Source organism: Procambarus clarkii, chromosome 44 (genome assembly GCF_040958095.1).
Source record: "Procambarus clarkii isolate CNS0578487 chromosome 44, FALCON_Pclarkii_2.0, whole genome shotgun sequence".
In the NCBI taxonomy this organism is placed as follows: Eukaryota; Metazoa; Arthropoda; class Malacostraca; order Decapoda; family Cambaridae; genus Procambarus; species Procambarus clarkii.
This window is the reverse complement of record NC_091193.1, coordinates 2,552,173-2,579,904: the sequence shown is the minus strand read 5'-3', so window position 1 is coordinate 2,579,904 and position 27,732 is coordinate 2,552,173.

The window sequence follows — 27,732 nt, the reverse complement described above, 5'->3', positions numbered from 1 at the left end:
GCTGAAGGAATGGTCGAACAAATGGTTGTTAGAGTTTAACCCAACCAAATGTAATGTAATGAAGATAGGTGTAGGGAGTAGGAGGCCAGATACAAGGTATCATCTGGGAGAGGAAATTCTTCAGGAGTCAGAGAAGGAAAAAGACTTGGGGGTTGATATCACGCCAGACCTGTCTCCTGCAGCACATATCAAGCGGATAACATCAGCGGCATATGCCAGGCTGGCCAACATACGAACGGCATTCAGAAACTTGTGTAAAGAATCATTCAGAACTTTGTATACCACATATGTCAGGCCAATCCTGGAGTATGCAGCCCCAGCATGGAGTCCATATGTAGTCAAGGATAAGACTAAACTGGAAAAGGTTCAAAGGTTTGCCACCAGACTAGTACCCGAGCTGAGAGGTATGAGCTACGAGGAGAGACTACGGGAATTAAACCTCACTTCGCTGGAAGACAGAAGAGTTAGGGGGGACATGATCACCACATTCAAGATTCTGAAGGGGATTGATAGGGTAGATAAAGACAGTCTATTTAACACAAGGGGAACACGCACAAGGGGACACAGGTGGAAACTGAGTGCCCAAATGAGCCACAGAGATATTAGAAAGAACTTTTTTAGTGTCAGAGTGGTTGACAAATGGAATGCATTAGGAAGTGATGTGGTGGAGGCTGACTCCATACACAGTTTCAAGTGTAGATATGACAGAGCCCGATAGGCTCAGGAATCTGTACACCTGTTGATTGACGGTTGAGAGGCGGGACCAAAGAGCCAGAGCTCAACCCCCGCAAACACAACTAGGTGAGTACACACACACACACACACACACACACACACACACACACACACGCACACACACACACACGCACACACACACACACACACACACACACACACACACACACACACACGCACACACACACACACACACACACACACACACACACACACACACACACACACACACACACACACACACACACACACACACACACACACACACACACACACACACACACACACACACACGCACACACACACGCACGCACACACACACACACACACACACACACACACACACACACACACACACACACACACACACACACACACACACACACACACACACACACACACACACACACACACACACACACACACACACACACCCACACACACACACACACACGCACACACACACACACACACACACACACACACACACACACACACACACACACACACACACACACACACACACACACACGCACACACACACACACGCACACACACACACACACACACACACACACACACACACACACACACACACACACACACACACGCACACACACACACACACACACACACACACACACACACACACACACACACACACACACACACACACACACACACACGCACACACACACACACGCACACACACACACACACACACACACACACACACACACACACACACACACACACACACACACACACACACACACACACACACACACACACACACACACACACACATACACACACACACACACACACACACACACACACACACACACACACACACACACTCACACACACACACACACACACTCACACACACACACTCACACACACACACACACACACACACACACACACACACACACACACACACACACACACACACACACTCACACACACACACACACACACTCACACACACACACACACACACACACACACACACACATTGACCCACGAAGACTGCCCAAATATGAATACCATCATCCGCACCAGTTGGTGTTCCCAGGCAGGTCACTCATCCAAGTACTAACCAAAGTCAACGTTTCTTAACTTGGCTGATGTGGTGAGAAGCAGTGTTCTCAAGGTGCAAAAATGTAAAAAAAAAAGTCAAAGTAAGGCTGTTGCTATTATATACAAATAGTAGCCAATCACATGTCAGTGAGTTAGGGAATGAGTGGGTCAAGATAATGGTAACTGTGGCGGAGGATACTCACACATACCAGCTAATTCTCTATTAATGATAGTGCTTATAGCAACTATTTAGTCAACATGTAACCAACAACAAATGGACTGTTGCTCCAAAATGGAAATGTTGGCATGCTATTGATTTCGCACAAATTGCATACAAATGCCACCCACTTACCGGTAATTAAAGAACCTAAGCAAAACTCTTCAAAGAATAAATGACTAATCTTAGGCTCTCCTAGTCTCATAATAAAGATATGCTCTCTTAGGCTTCATTTAGTTAATAAATGTAACATCATTGACTCGGGGGACAGGCAGATTATATATACACATGTTAGGCTACACCTACACCTACCCCCACAAGGTCCACCTAGTGACTAACCCTCGCTAACTCACCAGGATGCAAGTAGCTCACTAACTCCTCGATACCTATTTACTGCTAAGTGAATAGAGGCATTAAGTGAAAGAAAACGCTACCAACAATAACAACCCTGTCCGACCGGGATTCGAACCCTTGAATCCCCGATTGTCAGTCGTGAAGGAACAAGTCATTCATTTATGTGTACTCACCTATTTGTGCCAGCAGGATCGAGTGGATTGGAATCCACTTCTTGGAGTGATTTCATCACAGAAATCTTGGAGTGAGTCCTTTTAGCCGTCGGTTGTTTAAAGCAGTGACTCCTGGCTTATTTCCCAACCTAATGATTTGATTGTTGCCGCCGAAGGCGGCTAGTTTATTGTGCACCCCATACTCATCCTGTGAGCGGTAGCGCAAAAGCATTACAGAGGGCACAAAAGGTCTTTATCAGACCTCATCTTAGATTATTACATAAACAATTTCTTCAATCCTTATAGGTATTCACCTTATAGATACAATGTCAGCTAGTTACAGAGAAAGTGCTATTACAAGAGCTACATATATACAGTAAGTCATCATACATTAATGGTAGGTCTTGTCGTTAATACATAATAGTTTGGTCAATGGGGATATTACAGAGTCATAGGGGAGCTTCTGTTTATTATTAGTCCTCACAATACACTACTTGTTTCTGAGTCTCATATGTCGTTCATCTACTGGAAGCAAAATGTGGGTACAGTGCAAGGATTTCAGGTAATTTATCCATGGTAATAAGATAGGTTGCCATATCATACAGAGTGAGCCCAGATTTATCTCCAAAAGGCTCAATTTTACAACAATCCAAGATATAGTGTTCGAGTGTGGAACCTAACCTAAACCTAATCCTAACCTATAAACTAACCTAAAACCTAAGCTAACCTCTAACTTAAACTAACCTAAAACCTAAGCTAACCTAACTGCCTAATGGAGTTTATATTCTTAATATTTATAACCTATAGTTATCAAAGGTTTATAAAGGTTATTTAAGGAACAAGTTTATCTTTTATTTAATATAATATATTTTATATTTTATAATAATATTTTATAATAATATTTTAAAAAATATAAAAAATAAATAATAAAAAAAACAAGCAAAATTAGGCCGTTGCTGTTATATACAAGTAATATTTAATCCATTTAAGTAATAAATAAACTCCATTTAAATTTAGACTCTAAATCTAAAAATCTAAGTCTAAAAGTCTTGTTAAATTGGAGTTAAATTAATTTAAAATGATTTATTTTTATCAAGAAAATAAAATTGTAAAAAAATAAGAAAAAAAATTGTAATTTAATTATACCCACCCTCCTCCCTCCTTCATCCCTACCTCCCTTCCTCCCTTCCTCTCTCCCTCCCTTCCGTCCCTCTGTTACCTGTGACACGAAGTTATCCGCGTATCTTAGGGATTTCCGTGTATCTTAGGGATTTAGGGTTATCAATGGGGTTTTGGGTCCAGGAAGCCATTTGTGTCCCCTCAAATTGCCTCCCTTATCCACACCCACCTAGTTTCGAATCCCGTATCACACGGATTCACCAATCACACGGAAATGTATCCGTGTGATCAATCCGTGTGACTCTCTGTGATTGTCTGTGATACACGGACATGTTTCCATGGATACACGGACATGTGTATCCATGGGGTTCTGGGTCCAGGAAGCCATTTGTGTCGACCCAAATTGCCTCCCTTCTCCCCACCTGAAATCCAGGTGGATTGAAAGACCTGACCGAGGTCAGTGGATCCAGGTATCCGTCCGTGGGCCCCCGGATTTCAACCCTTCCCCACATTCCAAGGGGCAGTCAATCAATTTCGGCTATCCAGAGAAACTATCGAAACTGATGCTTCTACAGGAGAGGACATCACAGAAATCTATCTGTGCCCTGTAGTTGCAACCGTTGCGACAGGCTCGAACGCAGGTCTATCCGGATTAAGAACATGTTCTATCCGACTAGGCCACGCTGGAGTTGCCTTCTGAATCAAATTTGGCACCTGTATTTATACCTCGGAGCAAGCGGGGAGAGGTAGTGTCTATTTATAAACAATTGCAATGACTGACATGAAGTTGTGAGTTTGTATTGACAGTTAAAAATAAATGGCAGCGTTATTCGATGAGGTTGCTGTCCAGTGAAGCAGTGTCATGAATGAAAGAATATAGGAGAATTTAGGCTAACTGACAGACATGTGTATGTTTAAAAGTGTGTATTAATTAATATTTAGTGTTGTGTGTCCAAAAGAGGCGAACGGTTTGCTGGGAAAATATAGCCTTATCGCCGCCTTTTTCTCTGTTTGACGGGAATTGAGGGGGGGGGGGGATAACAGTGGGGGTGGGAAGGGAGTAGGGATATGGCGGCCACCGTTGGGGGAAGGTTGGTGGTAGGGGGGTTCAGGGGAGCTATCGTGGGTAGCTCCCCTGTCCTGTGGCTTGTCATAGGTAGGGGGGGTGAGGGGGGGGGGGAAGGGAGAGATGGCAGTTAGGTATTTAAACTTACTTTTTTGAGATAGATTATATATGGTAAGGTGTTTAGGACGGAATAAGAAAAGTGTTTGGGGCTGAGTTGAGTATATTAGTTATTGTGATTCATGTTAGAAAGAATGTAGGTGCTTGAAATGTTTAAAGGTTTGTTAATGATTCATTTGTTTAATACTGTATGAATTAACGGTAAGTGAACACTGGAGATTGATATTCAACAGCATATTGAGTGGACAAGTTTAAGCAGGCAGGCAGGCAGGCAGTAATTGTACGGTACTATTCAGTAATTGGCATATTTTCGGTATAAAAAGACGTAATTTCAAACTGCAAATACGTGCAGAGAGCCAAAATTTGGCTCCAAAATATGGCTCAAGGGTCGAATATGGGATGTTTGGGATATTTTGAAAACTGCAGGGGGGGGGGGGGGTTTGGGCAAAATGTGACCCATCGCCGCTCTCAGTAATTGGCATATTTTCGGTATAAAAAGTCGTAATTTCATACTACTAACACGCGCAGAGAGCCAGAATTTGGCTCCAAATTATTGCTTGAGGGTCGAATTTGGGATATTTGGGATATTTTGAAAACTGCAGGGGGGTTTAGGCAAAATGTGACCCATCGCCTCTCTCAGTAATTGGCATATTTTCGGTATAAAAATTCGTAATTTAAACAGCGAATACGTGCAGAGAGCCAGAATTTGGCTCCAAAATATGGCTCAAGCGTTGAATTTGGGATGTTTGGGATATTTTAAAAACTGCAGGGGGGGTTTAGGCAAAATGTGATCAATCGTCACTTTCAGTAACTGGCATATTTTCGGTATAAAAAGTCGTAATTTCAAACTGCGAATAAGTGCAGAAAGCCTGAATTTGGCTCCAAAATATGGCTCAAGCGTTGAATTTGGGATGTTTGCGATATTTTGAAAACTGCAGGGAGGGGTTGGGGCAAAATGTGATCCATCGCCGCTTTCAGTAATTAACACATTTTCGGTATAAAAAGTCGTAATTTCAAACTGCGAATACGTGCAGAAAGCCAAAATGTGGCTGCAAAATACAGCTCAAGGGTCTAATTTGGGATGTTTATAATATTTTGAAAACTTCAAAGGGTTTGGGCAAAATGTGACCCATCGCCGCTCTCAGTAATTGGCATATTTTCGGTGTAAAAAGTCGTAATTTCAAACTGCGAATACGTCCAGAAAACCAGAATTTGGCTTCAAAATATGGGTTAAGCGTCGAATTTGGGATGTTTGGGATATTTTGAAAACTGCAGGGAGGGGTTGGGTCAAAATGTGATCCATCGCCGCTCTCAGTAATTGGCATATTTTCGGTATAAAAAATCGTAATTTCAAACTGCGAATACAAGCAGATAGCCAGGATTTGGTTCCAAAATATAGCTCAAGGGACGAATTTGGGATGTTTGTGATATTTTGAAAACTGCAATGGGGTTTCGGAAAAAATGTGACCCATCGCCGCTCTCAGTAACTGGCATATTTTCGGTATAAAAATTCGTAATTTCAAACTGCGAATACGTCCAGAAAGCCAGAATTTGCCTCCAAAATATGGTTCAAGCGTTGAATTTGGGATGTTTGGGATATTTTGAAAACTGCAGGGGGGGTTTGGGCAAAATGTGACCCATCGCGGCTCTCTGTAATTCGCATATTTTCGGTGTAAAAAGTCGTAACTTCATACTGCGAATACGTGCAGAGAGCCAGAATTTGGCTCCAAAATATTGTTCAAGGGTCGAATTTGGGATGTTTGGGATGTTTGGAAACTGCAGGGGGGTATGGACAAAATGTAACCCATTCTGGCTCTCAGTAATTGGCATATTTTCGGTATAAAAAGTCGTAATTTCAAACTGCAAATACGTGCAGAGAGCCAGAATTTGGCTCCAAAATATGGCTCAAGCGTCGAATTTTGGATGTTTGGGATATTTTGAAAACTGCAGGGAGGGGATGGGGCAAAATGTGATCCAACGCCGCTTTCAGTAATTAGCATATTTTCGGTGTAAAAAGTCGTAATTTCAAACTGCGAATACGTCCAGAAAGCAAGAATTTGGACCTAAAATATGGCTCAAGCGTTGAATTTGGGATGTTTGGGATATTTTGAAAACTTCAAAGGTGTTTGGGCAAAATGTGACCCGTCGCAGCGCTCAGTAATTGTCATATTTTCGGTGTAAAAAGTCGTAATTTCAAACTGTGAATACGTCCAGAAAGCAAGAATTTAACTCCAAAATATGGATCAAGCGTTGAATTTGGGATGTTTGGGATATTTTGAAAACTGGAGGGGGGGTTTCGGCAAAATGTGACCAATCGCCGCTCTCAGTAATTGGCGTATTTTCGGTGTAAAAATTCGTAACTTCAAACTGCGAATACGTGCAGAGAGCCAGAATTTGGCTCCAAAATATTGTTGAATGGTCGAATTTGGGATGTTTGGGATATTTTGAAAACTGCCGGAAGGGTTTGGGCAAAATATGATCCAACGCCGCTTTCAGTAATTGGCATATTTTCGGTATAAAAAAGTCGTAATTTCTAACTGCGAATACGTGCAGAAAGCCAGAATTTGGCTCCAAAATATGGCTCAAGGGTCGAATTTGGGATGTTTGGGATATTTTAAAATCTGCAGGGGGGTTTTGGGCAAATGTGACCCATCGCCGCTCACAGTAATTGGCATATTTTCGGTATAAAAAATCGTAATTTCAAACTGCGAATACGTGCAGAGAGATAGAATTTGGCTTCAAAATATGGGTTAAGTGTCGAATTTGGGATGTTTGGGATATTTTGAAAATTGCAGGGAGGGGTTGGGTCAAAATGTGATCCATCGCCGCTCTCCGTAATTGGCATATTTTCGGTATAAAAATTCGAAATTTCAAACTGCGAATACGTGCAGAGAGCCAGAATTTGGCTCCAAATAATGGCTCAAGGGTCGATTTTGGGAAGTTTGGGATATTTTGAAAACTGCTGGGAGGGTTTGGCTAAAATGTGACCCATCGCCGCTCTCAGTAATTGGGATATTTTTGGTGTAGAAAGTCGTAATTTCAAACTGCGAATACGTGCAGAGAGCCAGAATTTGGCTCAAAAATATGGCTCAAAGGTCGAATTTTGGATGTTTTGGATATTTTCAAAACTGCAGTGAGGGTGTGGGCAAAAAGTGATCCATCGCCACTTTCATTAATTGGCATATTTTCGGTAAAAAAGTCGTAATTTAAAACTGCGAATACGTGCAGAGAGTCAGAATTTGGAGCCAGAATTTTGAATTTGGAGCCAGAATTTGACTGTGTATGGAGTCAGCCTCCACCACATCACTGCCTAATGCATTCCATCCGTTAACTAAACTGAAAAAGTTCCTTCTAACGTCTCTGTACGTTTTGTGGGTTCTCAGTTTCCACCTGTGTCCCCTTGATCGTGTCCCACCAGTGTTGAATAGTTTATCCTCGTTTACCCGGTAGATTCCTCTGAGGATTTTTTAGGTTGTGATCATGTCTTCCCTTACTCTTCTGTCTTCCACTTTCGTAGTGAACACCACGCCAAATGTAGTGAACATTACGCCAAGGGTAGTGAACACCACGCCAAGGGTAGTGAGCGCCACACCAAGGGTCGTGAAAACCATGTCAAGGGTAGTGAACACCACGCCAAGTTCAGTGAACACCACGCCACGTTCAGTGAATACCACGTCAAGGGTAGTGAATCCTAGGGTAGTGAACACCATGCGAATGGTAGTGAACACCAAGCATAAGGTAGTGAACACCACGCCAAGGGTGGTGAACACCACGCTAGGGGTAGTGAACACAACGCAAAGGGTAGTGAAGACCACGCCAAGGGTAGTGAACATCACGCCAAGGGTAGTGAACATCAAGCCAATGGTAGTGAACACCAAGCTAAAGGTAGTGAATACCACGTCAAGGGTAGTGAACATAACGTCAAGGGTAGTGAACACCACGCCAAGGGTAGTGAACATGACGCCATGGGTAGTGAACACCAAGCCATGGGTAGTGAACACCACGCCAAGGGCAGTGAACACCACGTCAAGGTAAGTGAAAACCATGCTAAGGGCAGTGAACACCATGCCAAGGGAAGTGAACACTATGCCAAGGGTAGTGAACACTATGCCAAGGGTAGTGAACACCTCGATGGGGAGAGTGAACACCACGCAAAGGGTAGTGAATACCAAATGAAGGGTAGTGAACATCAGGTCCAAGGGTAGTGAACACCACGCCAAGGTTAGTAAATACCAAGCCAACGGATATGAACACCATGCAGAGGGAAGTGAACACCATACCAAGGGTAGTGAACACCAATCTAAGGGTAATGAACCCCACGCCAAGGGGTAGTGAACAACATGCCAAGGGTAGTGAACAAAACGCCATAGGTAGTGAACACCACGCTAAGGGTAGTGAACACCACACGAAAGTTACTGAACATAACACCAAGGGTAGTGAACACCAGGTCAAGGGTAGTGAACACCATGCAAAGGGTAGTGAACACCACGCTAAGGGTAATGAACACCACACCAAGGGTTGTGAACACCACGTCAAGGATAGTGAACACCACACCAAGGGTAGTGAGCACCACACAAAGGGTAGTGAACATCACGGCAAGGGTAGTGAACAACACGACAAGGTTAGTGAACACCTCGCCAGGGGTAGTGAACACCATGCCAAGGGTAGTGAACACCTCGCCAGGGGTAGTGAACACCATGCCAAGGGTAGTGAACACCACGTCAAGGGTAGTGAACACCACGCCAAGGGTAGTGAACACCAAATGAGAGGTAGTGAACACCATGCAAAGGGTAGTAAACACCACGCCAATTTTAGTAAGCACCACGCCAAGGGTAGTGAACACCATGCAAAGGGTAGTGAACACCACGCTAGGAGTAGTGAACACCACGTCATGGGTAGTGAACACCACGCTAAAAGTAGTGAACACCACGTCATGGGCAGTGAACACCACGCTAGGAGTAGTGAACACCACGTCATGGGTAGTAAACACCACACCAAGGGAAGTGAACACCACGCCAAGAGTAGTGAACATTACGCCAAGGGTAGTGAACACCACGCAAAGGGTAGTGATCACCACACCAAGGAAAGTGAAAACCATGTCAACGGTAGTTAACACCACGCCAAGTTCAGTGAACACCACGCCACGTTCAGTGAATACCACGCCAAGGGTAGTGAACACCACGCTAAGGGTAGTGAACACCACGCCCAGGGTAGTGAAGACCACGCCAAGGGTAGTGAACATCACGCCAAGGGTAGTGAACATCAAGCCAATGGTTGTGAACACCAAGCCAAAGGTAGTGAACACCACGCAAAGGGTAGTGAACATAACGCCAAGGGTAGTGAACACCACGCCAAAGGTAGTGAACACGACGCCATGGGTAGTGAACACCATGCCATGGGTAGTGAACACCATGCCATGGGTAGTGAACACCAAATGAAGGGTAGTGAACACCATGCCAAGGGTAGTGAACACCACGACAAGGTTAGTAAATACCAAGCCAAGGATAGTGAACACCATGCAAAAGGAAGTGAACACCATGCCAAGGGTAGTGAACACCACGCCAAGGGTAATGAACCCCACGCCAAGGGTAGTGAACACCACGTAAAGGGTAGTGAACACTATGCCAAGGGTAGTGAACACTAAGCCAAGGGTAGTGAACACCTCGCCAGGGGTAGTGAACACCACGCCAAGGGTAGCGAACACCAAATGAAGGGTAGTGAATACCACGCCAAGAGTAGTGAACACCACGCCAAGGTTAGTGAACACCACGCTATGGGTAGTGAACACGATGACAAGGGTAGTGAACACCACGCCAAAAGTAGTGAAAACCACGCCAAGGGTAGTGAACACCACGCCAAGGTTAGTGAACCCCACGCCAAGGGTAGTGAAAACCACGCCAAGGGTAGTGAACGTGACGTCAAGGGTAGTGAACACCACGCCAAGGGTAGTGAACATAACGTCAAGGGTAGTGAACACCACGCCAAGGGTAGTGAACATGACGCCATGGGTAGTGAACACCAAGCCATTGATAGTGAACACCACGCCAAGGGTAGTGAACACCACGTCAAGGTTAGTGAAAACCATGCTAAGGGCAGTGAACACCATGCCAAGGGAAGTGAACACTATGCCAAGGGTAGTGAACACTATGCCAAGGGTAGTGAACACCTCGTCGGGGGAAGTGAACACCACGCAAAGGGTAGTGAATACCAAATGAAGGGTAGTGAACATCAGGTCCAAGGGTAGTGAACACCACGCCAAGGTTAGTCAATACCAAGTCAAGGGATATGAACACCATGCAGAGGGAAGTGAACACCATGCCAAGGGTAGTGAACACCAATCTATGGGTAATGAACCCCACGCCAAACGTAGTGAACAACATTCCAAGGGTAATGAACAAAACGCCATAGGTAGTGAACACCACGCTAAGGGTAGTGAACACCGCACGAAGGTTACTGAACATAACACCAAGGGTAGTGAACACCAGGTCAAGGGTAGTGAACACCATGCAAAGGGTAGTGAACACCACGCTAAGGGTAATGAACACCACACCAAGGGTTGTGAACACCACGTCAAGGATAGTGAACACCACACCGAGGGTAGTGAGCACCACACAAAAGGTAGTGAACATCACGGCAAGGGTAGTGAACAACACGTCAAGGTTAGTGAAAACCATGCTAAGGGTAGTGAACACCATGCCAAGGGAAGTGAACACAATGCCAAGGGTAGTGAACACCATGCCAAGGGTAATGAACACCTCGCCAGGGGTAGTGAACACCACGCCAAGGGTAGTGAACACCACGCCAAGGGTAGTGAACACCATGCCAAGGGTAGTGAACACCTCGCCAGGGGTAGTGAACACCATGCCAAGGGTAGTGAACACCACGTCAAGGGTAGTGAACACCACGCCAAGGGTAGTGAACACCAAATGAAAGGTAGTGAACACCATGCCAAGTGTAGTGAACACCACGCCAAGGTTAGTAAACACCACACCAAGGGTAGTGAACACCATGCAAAGGGTAGTGAACACCACGCTAAGAGTAGTGAACACCACGTCATGGGTAGTGAACACTACGCTAAGAGTAGTGAACACCACGTCATGGGTAGTGAACACCACGCTAAGAGTAGTGAACACCACGTCATGGGTAGTAAACACCACACCAAGGGAAGTGAACACCACGCGAAGGGTAGTGATCACCACACCAAGGAAAGTGAAAACCATGTCAAGGGTAGTTAACACCACGCCAAGTTCAGTGAACACCACGCCACGTTCAGTGAATACCACGCCAAGGGTAGTGAACACCACGCTAAGGGTAGTGAACACCACGCCCAGGGTAGTGAAGACCACGCCAAGGGGAGTGAACATCACGCCAAGGGTAGTGAACATCAAGCCAATGGTTGTGAACACCAAGCCAAAGGTAGTGAACACCACGCCAAGGGTAGTGAACATAACGCCAAGGGTAGTGAACACCACGCCAAAGGTAGTGAACACGACGCCATGGGTAGTGAACACCATGCCATGGGTAGTGAGCACCATGCCATGGGTAGTGAACACCAAATGAAGGGTAGTGAACACCATGCCAAGGTTAGTGAACACCACGACAAGGTTAGTAAATACCAAGCCAAAGATAGTGAACACCATGCAAAAGGAAGTGAACACCATGCCAAGGGTAGTGAACACCACGCCAAGGGTAATGAACCCCACGCCAAGGGTAGTGAACACCACGTAAAGGGTAGTGAACACTATGCCAAGGGTATTGAACACTATGCCATGGGTAGTGAACACCTCGCCAGGGGTAGTGAACACCACGCCAAATGAAGGGTAGTGAATACCACGCCAAGAGTAGTGAACACCACGCCAAGGTTAGTGAACACCACGCTATGGGTAGTGAACACGATGCCAAGGGTAGTGAACACCACGCCAAAAGTAGTGAAAACCACGTCAAGGGTAGTGAACACCACGCCAAGGGTAGTGAATACCACAGGAAGGGTAGTGAACACCCCGCTAAGAGTAGTGAACACCACGTCATGGGTAGTGAACACTACGCCAAGGGAAGTGAACACCACGCCAGGAGTAGTGAACATTACGCCAAGGGTAGTGAACACCACGCCCAGGGTAGTGAACACCATGTCAAGGGTAGTGAAGACCACGCAAAGGGTAGTGAACACCACGCCAAGGGTAGCGAACACCACGCAAAGAGTAGTGAACACCACGTCAAGAGTAGGGAACACCACGCCAAGGGTAGTGAACACCACGCTATGGGTAGTGAACACCATGCTAAGGGTAGGGAACACCACGCCAAGGGTAGTGAACAACATACCATGTGTAGTGAACCCCACGTCAAGGGTAGTGAGCACCACGCCAAGGGTGGTGAACACCACACAAAGGGTAATGAACACCACGCCAAGGGTAGTGAACACCACATCAAGGTTAGTGAAAACCATGTTAAGGGTAGTGAGCACCATGCCAAGGGTAATGAACACCATGCGAAGGGTAGTGAACACCATGCAAAGGATAGTGAACACCACGTCAATGGTAGTGAGCACCATGCCAAGGGTAGTGAACACCATGCCAAGGGTAATGAACACCATGCCAAGGGTAGTGAACACCACGTTAAGGGTAGTGAGCACCATGCCAAGGGTAGTGAACACCACGCTAAGGGTAATGAACACCATGCGAAGGGTAGTGAACACCATGCAAAGGATAGTGAACACCACGCCAAGGGGAGTGAACACCATGCCAAGGGTAGTGAACACCACGCCAGGGGTCGTGAGCACCACGCCAAGGGTAGTGAACACCATGCCAAGGGTAGTGAAGACCACGCCAAGGGTAGTGAAGACCACGCCAAGGGTAGTGAACAAAACGCCAAGGGTAGTGAACACCATGCCATGGGAAGTGAACACCACGCCAAGGGTATTAAACACCAAGGCAAGGGTAGTGAACACCACGCCAAGGGAAGGGAACACCACGCCATGGGTAGTGAACACCATGCCATGGGAAGTGAACACCAAGCCAAGGGTAGTGAACACCACGCCAAGGGTGGTGAAAACCACGCCAAGGGTAGTGAACGTGACGTCAAGGGTAGTGAACACCACGTTAAGGGTAGTGAACACCACGCCAAGTGTAGTGAACCCCACGCCAAGGGTAATGAACACCACGCTAAGGGTAGTGAACACCACGCCAAGGGGAGTGAACACCACACAAAGGGTAGTGAACACCACTTCAAGGGTAGTGAACACCATGTCAAGGGTAGTGAACACCACGCCAAGGGTAGTGAACACCACGCCAATGGTAGCGAACACCAAGCAAAGAGTAGTGAACACCAGCTCTCAGTAATTGGCATATTTTCGGTGTAAAAAGTCGTTATTTCAAAATGCGAGTAAGTACAGAGAGCCAGAAATTGGCTCCAAAATATTGTTCATTAGTCGAATTTGGGATGTTTGAGATATTTTGAAAACTGCAGGGAGGGTTTGGGCAAAATATGACCCATCGCCGCTTTAAGTAATTGGCATATTTTCGGTATAAAAAGTTGTAATTTCAAACTGCGAATACGTGCAGGAAACTAGAATTTGGCTCCAAAATATGGCTCAAGGGTCGAATTTGGGATGGTTGAGATATTTTAAAAACTGCAGGGGTGTTTTAGGCAAAATGTGACCCATCGCCGCACTCAGTAATTGGCATATTTTCGGTATATAAAATCGTAATTTCAAACTGCGAATACATGCTGAGAGCCAGAATTTACCACTAAAATATGGCTCAGGCATTGAATTTAGAATGTTTGGGATTTTTTGAAAACTACAGTGAGGGTTTGGCGAAAATGTGATCCATCATTGCTCTCAGTAATTGGCATATTTTCGGTATCTAAAATCGTAATTTCAAACTCTGAATACGTGCAGAGAGCCAGATTTTGGCTCCAAAATATAGCTCAAGGGTCTGATTTGAGATGTTTGGAATATTTTGAAAACTGCATGGGGGGTTTGGGCAAAATGTGACCCATCGCCGCTTTCAGTAATTGGCATATTTTCGGTATAAAAAGTCGTAATTTCAAACTGCGAATACGTGTAGAAAGCCAGATTTTGGCTCCAAAATATAGTTCAAGGGTCTGATTTGAGATGTTTGGGATATTTTGAAAACTTCAGAGGAGTTTCGGCAAAATGTGACCCATCGATGCTCTCGGTGAAAATAGTCGTAATTTCAAACTGCGAATACGTGCAGAAAGCCAGAATTTGGCTCCAAAATATAGCTCAAGTGTTGAATTTGGGATGTTTGGGATATTTTGAAAACTGCAGAGGGGGTTTGGGCAAAATGTGACCCATCGCCGCTCTCAGTAATTGGCATATTTTCGGTGTAAAAAGTCGTTATTTCAAACTGAGAATATGTGCTGAGAGCCAGAATTTGGCTCCAAAATATTGTTCAAGGGTCGAATTTGCGATGTTTTAGATATTTTGAAAACTGCAGGGAGGGTTTGGGCAAAATATGATCCATCGCTGCTTTCAGTAATTGACATATTTTCGGTATAAAAAGTTGTAATTTCAAACTGCGAATACGTGCAGCAAACTAGAATTTGGCTCCAAAATATGGCTCAAGGCTCGAATCTGGGATGGTTGGGAAATTTGAAAACTGCAGGGGGGTTTTGTCCAAAATGTGACCCATCGCAGCTCTCAGTAATTGGCATATTTTCGGTAAAAAAAGTCATAATTTCAAAAAGCGAATACGTGCAGAGAGCGAGAATTTGGCTCCAAAATATGGCTCAAGGGTGTAATTTGGGATGTTTGGGATATTTTGAAACCTGCAGGGAGGGTTTGGGCAAAATGTGACCCATCGCCGCTCATAGTAATTGGCATATTTTCGGTATAAAAATTCGTAATTTCAAACAGCGAATACGCGCAGAGAGCCAGAGTTTGGCTCCAAAATATGGCTCAAGGGTGTAATTTGGGATGAATGGAATATTTTGAAAACTGCAGGGGGGGTTTGGGCAAAATGTGATCCATCGCTGCTTTCAGTAATTGGCATATTTTCGGTTTAAAAAGTCGTAATTTCAAACGGCGAATACGTGCAGAGAGCCAGAAATTGGCTCTAAAATATGGCTCAAGGGTCAAATTTGAGATGTTTGGGATATTTTGAAAACTGCAGGAGGGTTTGGGCAAAATGTGACCATTTACGGTTCTCAGTAATTAGCATATTTTCGGTATAAAAAGTCTTAATTTCAAACTGCAAATACGTGCAAAACGCCAGATTTTGGCTTTAAATATGGCTCAAGGGCTTTATTTGGGATGTTTGAGATATTTTAAAACTGCTAAGGGGGGTTTGGGCAAAATGTGATCCATCGCCGCTTTAAGTAATTGGCATATTATCGGTATAAAAAATTCGTAATTTCAAACGGCGAATACGTGCAGAAAGCCAGAATTTGGCTCCAATATATGACTCAAGGATCGAATTTGGGATGTTTTGGATATTTTGAAAACGGCCGGGGTCTGTTTGGGCAAAATGTGACCCATCGCTGCTGTCAGTAATTGGCATTTTTTTCGCTATAAATTCGAAAGTTCAAACTGCGAATACGTGCAGAGAGCGAGAATTTGGCTCCAAATATAGCTCAAGGGTCAAATTTGAGATATTTGGGATATTTTGAAAGCTACATGGAGGGTTTGGACAAAATGTGACCCATCGCTTCTCTCAGTAATTGGCATATTATCGGTATAAAAAGTCTTAATTTCAAACTGCGAATATGTGCAGAGAGCCTGAATTTGGCTCTTAAATATGGCTCAAGCGTCGAATTTGGGATGTTTGGGATATTTTGAAAAGTAGAGGGGCTGTTTGGGCAAAATGTGACCCATCGCTGCTCTCAGAAATTTGCATTTTTTCGGTACAAAAAGTCGAAATTTCAAACGGCGAATACGTTCAGAGAGCCAGAACTTGGCTCCAAAATATGGCTCAAGCGTCGAATTTGGAATATTTTGGATATTTTGAAAATTACAGGGAAGGTTTGGGCAAAATGTGATCCATCGCTGCTTTCAGTTATTGGCATATTTTCGGTATAAAAAGTCATAATTTAAAACTGTGATTACGTGCAGAGAACCAGAATTTGACTCCAAAATATATCTCAAGCGTCGAATTTGAGATGTTTGGGATATTTTGAAAACTGCAGGGAGGGATTGGGCAAAATGTGATCCATCGCCGATTTCAGTAATTGGCATATTTTCGGTATAAAAATTCGTAATTTCAAACTGCGAATACGTGCAGAGAATCAGAATTTGGCTCCAAAATATGGCTTGAGGGTCGAATTTGCGATGTTTGGGATATTTTGAAAACTGCAGAGAGGGTTTGGGCAAAACGTGATCCATCGCCGTTTTCGGTAATTGGCATATTTTCGGTATAAAATGTCGTAATTATAATCTGCGAATACGTTCAGAAAGCCAAAATTTGGCGCCAAAATATGGCTGAAGGTCGAATTTGGGATGTTTGGAATATTTTGAAAACTGCAGGGGCTGTTTGGGCAAAATTTAACCCATCGCTGCTGTCAGAAATTTGCATTTTCTCGGTAAAAAAGAGTCGTAATTTCAAACTGCGAATACGTGCAGAGAGCCAGAATTTGGCTCCAAAATATAGCTCAAGGATCGAATTTTGGATGTTGGGATACGTGCTCTCTGCAGTTCGCAGTTTGAACTTTCGACTTTTATAGAGAAAAACTGCCAATTACTGTGAGTTGCGATGGGTCACATTTTGCCCAAACCCTCCCTGCAGTTTTCAAATATCCCAAACATCCAAAATTCGACCCTTAAGCAATATTTTGGAGCCAAATTTTGGCTCTCTGCACGTATTCGCAGTTTGAAATTACGACTTTTATACCGAAAATATGACAATTACTGAAAGCGGCGATGGATTACATTTTGCCCAAACCCTCCCTGCAGTTTTCAAAATATGCCAAACATCTTAAATTCGACTGTTGAGCCATATTTTGCAGCCAAATTCTGGCTCTCTGCACGTATTCGCTGTTTGAAATATCGACTTTTGTACCGAAAATATGCAAATTTCTGAGAGCAGCGATGGATCACACTTTGCCCAAACCCCCCCTTGCAGTTTTTTAAAATTTTCCAAACATCCCAAATTCGACGCTTGAGCCATATTTTTTAGCCAAATTCTGGCTCTCTGCACGTATTCGCAGTTTGAAATTACGACTTTTTAAACCAAAAATATCCAATTACTTAAAGCGGCGATGGAATCACATTTCGCCAAACCCTCCTGCAATTTTCAAAATATCCCAAACGTCCCAAATTCGACGCAAGAGCCATATTTTGGAGCCAAATTCTGGCTCTCTGTAAGTATTTGCAGTTTGAAATTACGAATTTTTATACCGAAAATATGCCAATTACTGAGAGCGGCGATGGGTCACATTTTGCCCAAACAGCCCCTGCAGTTTTCAAAATATCCCTAACATCCCAAATTCGACGCTTGAGCCATATTTCAGAGGCCAAATTCTTGCTCTCTGCACATATTCGCAGTTTGAAATTACAACTTTTTATACCGAAAATATCCCAATTACTGAGAGCAGCGATAGGTCACATTTTACCCAAACCGCACTTTAGTTTTCTAAATATCCCAAACATCCCAAATTCGACCCTTGAGTCCATATTTTGGAGCCAAATTCTGGCTCTCTGCACGTATTCGCAGGTTGAAATTTCGAATTTTTATACCGAAAATATGCCAATTACTGAGAGCGGCGATGGATCACATTTTGTCCAAACCCTCCCTGCAGTTTTCAAAATATCCCAAACATCCCAAATTCGACGCTTGAGCAATATTTTGGAGCCAAATTCTGGCTCTCTGCACGTCTTCGCAGTTTGAAATTACGACTTTTTATACCGAAAATATGCCAATTACTGAGAGCAGCGATGGGTCATATTTTGCCCAAACCCCCCCCCCCCCCATTAGAGTTTTCATAATATCCCAAACATCCCAAATTTGACCTTGAAGCCATATTTTGGAGCCAAATTCTTGCTCTCTGCATAGCCCCCCCCCTGCAGCTTGGGAAAGCTGCAGGGGGGGGGGAGGGGGCAAAATGTGACCGCTCTCAGTAATTGGCGTATTTTCGATATAAAAAGTCGTATTTTCGAACTGCGAATACATCTGAGAGCCAGAATTTGGCTCCAAAATATGGCCCAAGCGTCGAATTTGGGATGTTTGGGATATATTGAAAATTGCAGGGTGGTGGGGGGGGGGCAAAATGTGACCCATAGCCGCTCTCAGTAATTGGCTTATTTTTGGAAAAAAAATCGTTATTTCAAACTGTGAATACATGCAGAGAGCCAGAATTTGGCTCCAAAATATGGCACAAGCGTCGAATTTTGGATGTTTGTAATATTTTGAAAACTGCAGGGAGGGTTTGGGCAAAATGTGATCCATTGCCGCTTTCAGTATTTCGCATATTTTCAGTATAAAACGTCGTAATTTCAAACTAGAAATACGTACAGAGAGCCAGAATTTAGCTCTAAAATATGGCTATTGCGTCGAATTTGAGATGTTTGGGATATTTTGAAAACTGCAAGGGGGTGGGGGGGTTTGGTCAAAATGTGACCCATAACCGCTCACAGTAATTGGCATATTTTCGGTGTAAAAATTCATAATTTCAATTTGCGAATACGTGCAGAGAATCAGAATTTGGCTCCAAAATATGGCTCAAGCGTCGAATTTGGGATGCTTGGGATATTTTGAAAATTGCATGGGGGTTTGCGCAAAATGTGACCCATCGCCGCTCTCAGTAATTGGCATATTTTCGGTATAAAATGACGTAATTTCAAACTGCGAATACGTGCAGAGAGCCAGAATTTCGTTCCAAAATATGGCTCAAGCGTCGAATTTTGGATGTTTGAGATGTTTTTAAAACTGCAGGGGGTGAGGGGCAAAATTTGACCCATCGCCGCTTTCAGTAATTGGCATGTTTTCGGTGTAAAAAGTCGTAATTTCACACTGCGAATGCGTGCAGAGAGCCCGAATTTGGCTCCATAATATGGCTCAAGAGTCGAATTTGAGATATTTTAAAAACTCCAGGAATGGTTTGGGCAAAATGGGACCCATCGCTGCTCTCAGTAATTGGCATATTTTCGGTATAAAAAGTCATAATTTCAAACTGTAATTTCAAATTAGTATATGCAAATTACTGATAGCGGCGATGGGTCACATTTTGCCCCACCCCCCTTCCCCCCTCTGCAGTTATCAAAATATCCCAAACATTCCAAATTCGACACTTGAGCCATATTTTGGAGCCAAATTCTGGCTCTCTGTACGTGTTAGTAGTGTGAAATTACGACTTTTTTTACCGAAAATATGCCAATTACTGGGAGCGGTGATGGATCACATTTTGCCCCACCCCCCTCCCCCCTCTACAGTTTTCAAAATATCCCAAACATAACAAATTGAACGCTCGAGCCAAATTTTAAAGCCAAATTCTGGCTCTCTGCACGGATTCGCAGTTTGAAATTACGACTTTTTATACCGCACACACACACACACACACACACACAACACACACACACACACACACACACACACACACACACACAACACACACACACACACACACACACCACACACACACACACACACACACACACACACACACAACACACACACACACACACACACACACACACACACAGGGTATGGTGTGAACGGGGAGGGAGGACAGGAAGGAAAGGGGGGTTTTCTCCTCTGCATAGAAAACCCCCCTTTCCTTCCTGTTCTCCTGCCCCGTTCACCCCATACTTTCCCTGTCCTTCCCCCTTCACTTGACCCCCCACCCCTCATCCCAGTATCCTCTGCAACCCTGGCATCCACCTCACAAATCCTCACACCCATGGCACAGCTTCCTCCACCAGCAGAACATTCACCAAGAAGGAGATTTGAGAAGGGACGGAGAAAGTGAGCCTCAAGGCAATGTACACTAACATTGATGGTATTACAAATAAAGCAAATGAACTTGGAGAATGGGTACTAGAGGAAAACCCAGACATAATAGCTCTCACAGAAACAAAGCTGACGAAATCAATAACAAATGCAGTGTTCCCACAGGACTATTATGTTATGAGGAAAGAGAGGGAAGGAAGAGGTGGTGGTGGTGTAGCTCTGCTGGTAAGAAAAGGCTGGGATTTTGAGGAGTTTGTTGTTCAGGGATATGAAGGTTTCAGTGACTACATAATAGGAACAATAACAACTGGAGGGCAAAAAATTATAATCGTAGTCATATATAATCCACCACCAAATGACAGAAGACCCAGACAGGAATATGATAGAAACAATATGGCCACCATTAACATAATAGAGAGAGCAGCTTCTGTTGCTAGCTGGAATGGATCTGGACTACCAATCATGGAAGACTTCAACCATGGGTAGATAGATTTGGAGAACAGAGATCCGCATGGAGGACCAGAAACATGGAGAGCTAAGCTGCTGGACGTGGCAACAAGAAACTTTCTAAGCCAGCACATCAAGGATCCAACAAGAATGAGAGGAGATGATGAACCAGCAATGCTTGATCTGATATTTACCCTAAATGAGTGGGATATTAGAGAAGTCAAGATGGAAGCACCCTTGGGAATGAGTGATCACAGTGTATTGAACTTTGAGTACCTGGTAGAGCTCGGAATTATCCCCCCCGAAAAAGAACTGGGAAACAAAAGGCTGGCATACCGAAAGGGAAATTATGAGGAGATGAGAAGCTTCCTAAGGGAAATACCTTGGGACACAGTCCTCAGAGCTAAGTCTGTACAAGATATGATGAACTATGTCACCCAAAAGTGTCAGGAGGCAGTAAGAAGATACATCCCGGCCCAAAAGGAAAATCCGAGAAACAAAAGAAGAATCCATGGTATAATAGGGCATGTATGGACGCAAAGAAACTGAACAAAAGGGCATGGAGGAACTTCCGGAATAACAGAACACCAGAAAGCAGAGAGAGATACCAGAGAACCTGGAATGAGTATGTCAGGGTGAGAAGAGAAGCAGAGAAAAGTTATGAAAATGATATAGCAAACAAAGCCAAGACCGAACCAAAGCTACTCCACAGTTACATCAGACGGAAAACAACAGTGAAAGAACAGGTAGTGAAACTTAGAACAGGCGAGGACAGGTATACAGAGAATGACAAAGAGGTGTGTGATGAACTCAACAAGAGGTTCCAAGAGGTCTTCACAACAGAACAAGGTGAGGTCACTGTGCTAGGAGAAAGGGACGTAAACCAGGCGGCCTTGGAAGAGTTTGAAATTACGAGAGAGGAGGTCAAGAGACACCTGCTGGATCTGGATGTTAGAAAGGCTGTTGGTCCAGACGGGATCTCGCCATGGGTACTGAAAGAGTGTGCAGAGGCACTTTGCTTGCCACTCTCCATAGTGTATAGTAGGTCACTGGAGACGGGAGACTTACCAGAAATATGGAAGATGGCGAATGTGGTCCCAACATACAAAAAGGGCGACAGGCAAGAGGCACTGAACTACAGGCCAGTATCCTTGACTTGTATACCATGCAAGGTGATGGAGAAGACCGTGAGAAAAAACCTGGTAGCACATCTGGAGAGAAGGGACTTCGTGACAAATCGACAACATGGGTTCAGGGAGAGTAAATCTTGCCTGACTGGCTTAATAGAATTCTATGACCAGGTGACACAGATTAAGCAAGAAAGAGAGGGCTGGGCGGACTGCATTTTCTTGGATTGTCGGAAAGCCTTTGACACAGTACCGCATAAGAGGCTGGTACATAAGCTGGAGAGACAGGCAGGTGTAGCTGGTAAGGTGCTCCAGTGGATAAGGGAGTACCTAAGCAATAGGAAGCAGTGAGTTACGGTGAGGGGTGAGACCTCTGATTGGCGTGAAGTCACCAGTGGAGTCCCACAGGGCTCTGTACTCGGTCCTATCTTGTTTCTGATATATATAAATGATCTCCCGGAGAGTATAGATTCATTTCTCTCAATGTTTGCGGACGATGTCAAAATTATGAGAAGGATTAAGACAGAAGAGGACTGTTTGAGGCTTCAAGAAGACCTAGACAAACTGAAGGAATGGTCGAACAAGTGGTTGTTAGAGTTGAACCCAACCAAATGTAATGTAATGAAGATAGGTGTAGGGAGCAGGAGGCCAAATACAAGGTATCATCTGGGAGAGGAAATCCTTCAGGAGTCAGAGAAAGAAAAAGACTTGGGAGTTGATATCACGCCAGACTTGTCTCCTGCAGCACATATCAAGAGGATAACATCAGCGTCATATGCCAGGCTGGCCAACATACGAACGGCATTCAGAAATTTGTGTAAAGAATCATTCAGAACTTTGTATACCACATATGTCAGGCCAATTCTGGAGTATGCAGCCCCAGCATGGAGTCCATATCTAGTCAAGGATAAGACTAAACTGGAAAAGGTTCAAAGATTTGCCACCAGACTAGTACCCGAGCTGAGAGGTATGAGCTACGAGGAGAGACTGCGGGAATTGAACCTCACTTCGCTGGAAGACAGAAGAGTTAGGGGGGACATGATCACTACATTCAAAATTCTCAAGGTCATTGATAGGGTAGATAAAGACAGGCTATTTAATACAAGGAGCACACGCACAAGGGGACACAGGTGGAAACTGAGCGCCCAATTGAGCCACAGAGATATTAGAAAGAACTTTTTTAGTGTCAGAGTGGTAGACAAATGGAATGCATTAGGAAGTGATGTGGTGGAGGCTGACTCCATACACAGTTTCAAGTGTAGATATGATAGAGCCCAATAGGCTGAGGAATCTGTATACCTGTTGATTGACGGTTGAGAGGCGGAACCAAAGAGCCAGAGCTCAACCCCCGCAAACACAACTAGGTGAGCACAACTAGGTGAGCACAACTAGGTGAGTGCACACACACACACACACACACACACACACACACACACACACACACACACACACACACACACACACACACCACACACACACACACACACACACACACACTCACACACACACACACACACACACACACACACACACACACACAGACACACAGACACACACACACACACACACACACACACCACACACACACACACACACACACCACACACACACACACACACACACACACACACCACACATGGAATGCATTAGAAAGTGATGAAGGGAGGCTGACTCCATACACAATTTCAAGTGAAGATATGATAGAGCCCAATAGGCTCAAGAATCTGTACATCTGTTGATTGACGGTTGAGAGGCGGGAACAAAGAGCCAGAGCTCAACCCCCGCAAACACAACTAAGTGAGTACAACTAGGTGAGTACACACACACACACACACACACACACACACACACACACACACACACACACACACCCCACACACACACACACACACACACACACACACACACACACACACACACACACACACACACACACACACACACACACACACACACACACACACACACACACACACACACACACCACACACACACACACACACACATTGACCCACGAAGACTGCCCAAATATGAATACCATCATCCGCACCAGTTGGTGTTCCCAGGCAGGTCACTCATCCAAGTACTAACCAAAGTCAACGTTTCTTAACTTGGCTGATGTGGTGAGAAGCAGTGTTCCCAAGGTGCAAAAATGTAAAAAAAAAGTCAAAGTAAGGCTGTTGCTATTATATACAAATAGTAGCCAATCACATGTCGGTGAGTTAGGGAATGAGTGGGTCAAGATAATGGTAACTGTGGCGGAGGATACTCACACATACCAGCTAATTCTCTATTAATGATAGTGCTTATAGCAACTATTTAGTCAACATGTAACCAACAACAAATGGACTGTTGCTCCAAAATGGAAATGTTGGCATGCTATTGATTTCGCACAAATTGCATACAAATGCCACCCACTTACCGGTAATTAAACAACCTAAGCAAAACTCTTCAAAGAATAAATGACTAATCTTAGGCTCTCCTAATCTCATAATAAAGATATGCTCTCTTAGGCTTCATTTAGTTAATAAATGTAACATCATTGACTCGGGGGACAGGAAGATTATATATACACATGTTGGAAGAAATGAAATGTATGCTCGTGATGGGGTGCATCTATCGAGAGCTGGGGTTGTTGCTGTTGCGAACTCGCTAGAAGAAGTGGTTAGAGGTGTTTGTTTGGGTTTAAACTGTTAGTAGATAGAGGTATGGGAATTGATTTGGAGGAAGGAGGTATAAAAGTATGTGTTTGTGGGAGAAAGGAATTGGCAAAACGATCAGGGAAAGAGAAGGTCCGCAAAATAACAATTCACTTAGGGTATATTACACTAACAGTAGAAGTCTAAGAAATAAAATTAACGAATTAAATGCTCTTGTCTGCACAGAAAAAATAGATATTATTGCACTTACCGAAACGTGGATGAATGTAGAAAATAGAGAACTATTAGCTGAATATCAAATATATGGATTTAAACTATTTCACACAGATAGATATATTAGACGAGGAGGTGGAGTAGCCATATATGTTAGGGACAATTTGAAATGTAGTCTCAAAGAGGGAATCAAAACTGAGCCACACACAGAAACTATTTGGATTGAATTAAACGAAAAAGCTAATAATATTATAATAGGAGTAATATATAGGCCACCAAATTTAGACAGAATGGAAGCAAAGCATCTATGGGATGAAATATCTAGAGCATCTAGATCTAACAGTATTTATGTCATGGGTGACTTTAATTTTAGCGGAATAAACTGGTTGAACAAAACAGGGAATAGTGAAGCAGAAGATTTTCTAGAATTAATTGACGATTGCTTTCTTACGCAACACATTAAGGAACCAACACGGGAAAATAATATTTTAGATTTAGTGTTAACTAACAGGGAAACGCAAATTAATGACATCGAAATAGGGAGTGAGCTAGGGAGCAGTGATCACAAAGAAATCAGATTTAGCATAGAATGGAATAGACCAGTAGGAGAAAATTCTGTTAAAGTGCCAGATTTTCGAAAAGCTGATTTTAATAGCCTAAGAAATTTTTTGGGTCAAATTGATTGGAAAGGCTTGGGTATGGGGTGTGGGCCGGTCTTGGAGCGAGACATGAACCCAGCGATAGGTGACTTAAATGGGGATTTCGATGTGGATTCAATATATAACTTATTTAAGAATATTCTAAACAAAGCACAGGAACGTAGTATACCATACAAATTGAATAGATCGTATACTAATGACCCAAAGTGGATAACAAAGAATTTGAAGAACCTTATAGGTAAAAAGAGAGCTTGGTACAAAAGGATTAAAAATGGGGAGGTCACTTTAGAACAGGAATTCGTACAACTGGTTAGAAATGTTAAAAAAGAGATAAGGAAAGCAAAAAGAAACTATGAAGTTCGCATAGCAGGGCAAGCAAAGACAAATCCTAAAGGGTTTTTTCAGTTATATCGTACTAAGACTAGGGAAAGGATAGGTCCATTAAAAACTGAGACAGGTCAAATAACAGATAGTGATGAAGAGATGAGTAGTATTTTTAATAAATATTTTGTATCTGTATTTACTAAAGAGGAACTTAACAATATGCCTTCAGCCGAACAAGTCTATGTGGGTGGGGACGAGGACAGGTTGACGAGTTTAGCAGTTACCAGGGAGGATGTTCTTAAACAAATAGTAAAACTCAAACCAAACAAATCCCCAGGGCCGGATGAAGTGTTTGCTAGGGTGCTTAAAGAATGCAAAGAGGAGCTTTGTGACCCACTGTCAACCATATTTAATAAATCAATAGAGTCAGGCAGAGTGCCAGAGTTTTGGAAAGTTGCTAATGTGATACCAGTTTTTAAGAAAGGAGATAGATCACTTGCGTCTAACTATCGACCAATTAGCCTAACGTCTATTGTGGGAAAGTTACTCGAATCTATAATAGCAAATAAAATTCGTCTTCATCTTGAAAAACATAAATTAATAATTGAGTCGCAACATGGTTTTATAAATGGCCGTTCATGTTTAACAAATTTGTTATCTTTTTATTCTAGCATTGTTGAGGCAGTTGATAGTGGTAAGGATTGCGATGTTGTATACCTTGACTTTAGCAAAGCTTTTGATACAGTGCCACATGAAAGACTGATTAAAAAAATAGAGTCTCATGGTATTGGGGGTGCTATATTAAGCTGGATTAGGGCATGGCTATACCAAAGGAAACAGAGAGTTAGTATAAATGGAATCAAGTCAGAGTGGGAAAATGTTGTAAGTGGAGTGCCTCAAGGCTCTGTCCTGGGACCTCTGTTGTTTATAATATATATAAATGATTTAGATTCAGGTTTGAGTAGCAACATTTGCAAATTTGCCGATGATACGAAAATCGGTAGGGAAATTAATTCGGAGGAGGACTCACTATCACTTCAAGTTGATCTAGATAGGGTTTTGAAATGGTCAAAGGATTGGCAGATGCAGTTTAATGCTGATAAATGTAAAGTTCTGAGGTTAGGTAATGATGATAGAGTTACAAGATACGAGCTAGATGGTGTTGTGATTGCGAAGTCGGATTGCGAAAGGGATCTGGGAGTTATGATTAGTAAGAATTTAAAACAAAAGGATCAATGCATAAATGTTCGTAATAAGGCAAATCGGACACTTGGATTTATTAATCGCAGCATTAGTAACAAGACACCTGGTGTGGTTCTCAAGCTATATCTTGCTCTAGTTAGGCCCCATTTAGATTATGCAGTTCAGTTTTGGTCGCCATATTATAGAATGGATATAAATTCACTTGAACGTGTCCAGCGTAGGATGACTAAGTTAATTCCCCAAATTAGAAATCTTTCATATGAAGAAAGATTAACAAAGCTTAAGTTGCATTCACTGGAAAGGCGAAGAGTTAGGGGTGACATGATAGAGGTTTACAAGTGGATGAATGGGACA